The sequence below is a fragment of the Calidris pugnax genome, unplaced genomic scaffold, assembly GCF_001431845.1.
Source record: "Calidris pugnax isolate Ruff unplaced genomic scaffold, ASM143184v1 scaffold89, whole genome shotgun sequence".
NCBI lineage: Eukaryota > Metazoa > Chordata > Aves > Charadriiformes > Scolopacidae > Calidris > Calidris pugnax.
In genome coordinates this window covers 272,780-276,453 of record NW_015090865.1, presented here as the reverse complement: position 1 = coordinate 276,453, position 3,674 = coordinate 272,780, and positions in this window count along the sequence as shown.

Below are 3,674 nucleotides of genomic sequence, written 5' to 3'. Positions count from 1 at the left end.
TGATTGTTCCTGTACACCCAGCATTGTAAATTCATGATTACCGGCTGCACTGGGTAGATTCTGACTTACAAGGATTTCAATGGGTGTAAAATTCACGATAATCTTAACAGCTGTGCATTTTGGTAATACAGGACCAAAAAATAAGGCTAAAAAGCTTTTTTTTGCTGACGGACACTGCTCCCTCCAATATTATTGGCTCCAAAGGAGCTGTCTGTGCCAAAAGCACAGTTGCTAAAATGGCAATAATGAGTTGCAAAAAAGGCAAGTTTGGATTATTCTTTAGAGAAATCCTAGCCTCTTGAAATTGACTAGGTTGGGGCTTCAGTTCCGATGCCTGAAAGCCTTCTGCTCCAGTAGGCTGGCTGTCCCTTAACATCTAATGAAAGTTTGCAGGACTGCAGGAATTAGTTCAAGGGAAAGATGCTGTAACTTGAGGACCAGCTGCCCCAGATCCGCTTAAGCTGTTGAAATAGAAACTGTACTTGGCAGACTCTGTCCCGTAAGGCACTGTTCTTGATGGATGTTTGTCCCCAGATGTTGGAGTTTTAGTATGTTGTTTTTCGTGGGTGAAAAGTTATCCCATGGAAAACTTTTGAAAATACTCTTCTAAATGCTGTTGTACATCTAAAACAATGCAAAATTGTGTTAACTGACAAGACAAAGTAAAGAGTCCAAGTGATGAAAAAAGGTAATTAGATGCATAAAATTATCCTAACAGTAATCACCTAAATAATATTACTGTAGGTAAGTAAATTTGCTTCCTCTTTACATGCTCTAAGTTGGAGTATATCGTTTGCCCTCCATTCTTATTGACAGCAAAACTATTTGAGATACTGACAACTTGGGGTGATGAGTGTACATACGGTTCAGGAGTCCTATCTCTATTGTATGCGAAGTAGCATCTGGCTTCAGATTACTGTAACATCATGGTCTGTAGTCAGATTTTTGAATTTAAGGCTTTTGATTTGAAGGGGTTTCAGAGAAAATTCGTGCAGTAGTCCCTGTTTGGTGTCTCTTTCAGCATGTATTTTTAATTGTCTTGAGAAATTTGCCGGACACCAGGTAACTAAACTGGCCGAGAAGTGATGTGAAAGGTAGAGGGGAAGGCAAACCTCAGCACAGGTGGCTGATTGCTGTCACGTTTCAACTGCTGCTAATACCTTCCATGAACAAGGTCAGTAGATTCAACCTGAGGCAGGTGTTTTGTAGCTGCCCGCTCGATTCTCAGCGGCGGCTCTGACACTGACTGGTGTCTGAGCAAATTCACTTGGCTGTTTGGTAGAGCTCTGAACGCCGACAAGGACACCGAAGCTGTCTGTGTGCAAGATATGCTTATCTCTCATCTGTACTGAATTTTCCAAGTCCTGTGTGTTACACTCAGATACCTGATACTGATCATTCTTTGGCTTGCTCCATTACCAAGTTTAAGGTGAGCATCATGAAGAAACACGATCTCTGTTTTGATGATATTTAGGACTTAAAAGTATTGTTTGAGCTTTAATCCTGTGAATAGCTTTCCGAGATGGCTTGGTTTGATAAAGCAGATCCACTATAAATATTAGTATTACCTTGTGACATTTCCACCAGTGCACATTTGTATTCAACTGGCCTTTATAATTCCTATGGGTAAGACTTAAAAGTGAAGCTTAAAAGTGAAGATCAGGTGGGCAAACCCTTGTGTTATTAATGGTTGGTTGTAGAAGCTGAGGAACCATGGCAAAGTGACTAACAGCTGCATGGGAGCAGCGGTCGGTTACCTGCCTGGAAGGTTGCCTTGTTTGCCTTTGGGTTTATTGGCACTGCTGGAACTTTGCCCTTAAAGACAGAGTCATCTTCCGCTGTGGTCACTTCTTTGCTCAGTCGAAAAGAGGAGTCAGCAACCAAAACATCCGGAGTTATAAACTAGGTAAAATTACACTTCAGCTGCCACTGTCGTAGTCACATTTCTCCTCACTTTGCAAAATTACTCTGCTTAACAAGTACTGGTAACTACACATCTACTAAACACATTTATATTGCCTGGACTTCTTTTGCGAATTTTAAAGGTCTTGTCTTGCTCTGTGTTTGTTGGCTGGATTTGATGAAGCGTGATGAATTCCAGGCTCTAACCCAAGCGCTGTGGTTCTGTATGACTTGGTTTTTTCTTTCTTTTTTTCAAGTTCTATTTGATCTCTTTAAAAAAAAAAATAAATTTAAATGCCAGAAACTTTCAATAAGGGAATACCCTATATCTTTGAAGGAACAGACTGCCAATCTGACAGCAATATCTCAGAGCAGTGCTTTTAAAGTATATGCTATTGACAAGCTCTTAATGTGGTTTGAAAAATTTATTCCTCTTTGTGGCAGAGGGGTAGTTTTTATGGCCAGAGGAATTTCTTTGTTTAGGGTAGGATATCTTGTTGGCTGCTTCATTCCCCTCTGTAATCATCTGTCTTGTAGATTATTCTTTTCCCCCATGTACCTGTGTATGTTGGTGTTCATACACGGCCGTCATCATTCCCCAGCAGAACCCATCCTGCTTGAATGCTTTCTTCATTTATTAGAGTTTAAAAGTGTTTCCCACGTAAGTTTCTTGAGTTGCACTGTATCCATTTCTCAGAAACTTGTAAAGGCAAATCTTTTGGTGTGAGCTTAATGATTAGGCTTTATCAGGCTGTGATGTGTTTAATTTCCCTGTCCAGTTTCCAGGAAGCTGTAAGACTGCAAGGTGCAAATTTGTGGTCTCATTAGAAAAACTCTTTGTACACACTTTTACAGATTTGTATCAAATCAAAGCTTGTGGGAACACAGGTGCAGGATCCGACTAGCAGTATTTGTACTTAATGCTTACGTTTATATACTTACACACCTGATTTTTATTTGTTTATTTTCTTTTAAAGAACTGTTTGGTAATTGAATCTTGTAGGTATGAAGTAGTGCAACTGATATGTGACCAAGGGCTTGGTCTGGCCGTACAGGCTTTAAGCCTCATAAGAAGTTTATATATTCTGACTGACTCAAGATTTGGAGTCATAAAGTAACAGGTATAATACCATCGCATACATTCACCTTTACACAAACCCATGAGGCCTTGTTCCTCAGCTCCATTTCTCTTTCATGGAGGCCCAGGAGATGTTAAAAATGCCTCCCAGGATCAGTTTGAAGTTTGCACGTGGCTGGTGCTGCTGTGTCCCATTGAAATAGAGATCACCTGGGTTTAGCAGAAGGGACAACAAGAGGAAAAATTGAGCCCTTTTAACTTTTGTTGATACTCTTGACAGAAATTCACAGGTCTTGTGCATGCTTTGCCTGTAGAGAGACCATTGCTATTGGAGAGATGGTTTGTACAACAGACTTGACCTGACTGTTCCTATTCCAGGTGTGCTGGGAGGAGGAGGGTGGTGGGAGCTCCGTTAAAGCTTCTGGTGGCATGTTGCTGTCAAGGGTAATTCTCTGTCTAATGATCTATCTGAACCTGCAAAAAGCCAGGTGCTAATTTACTTCTACTGACAAAAAATTACTTCGTTAGGTTAGCTTGTTTCATCCAGAGTGAAGGACTTCTTGCGCTGTAAGCTCTTTCTCTTGCCTGTACCAGTACAGACATGCCCAGGCCGTAGTCTGGAAGAATAAATAGTGGAATGACACTTGCTTTCCTTGACAGCTCTGCTTACTTTTTGATTAAATAAGTACGGTTG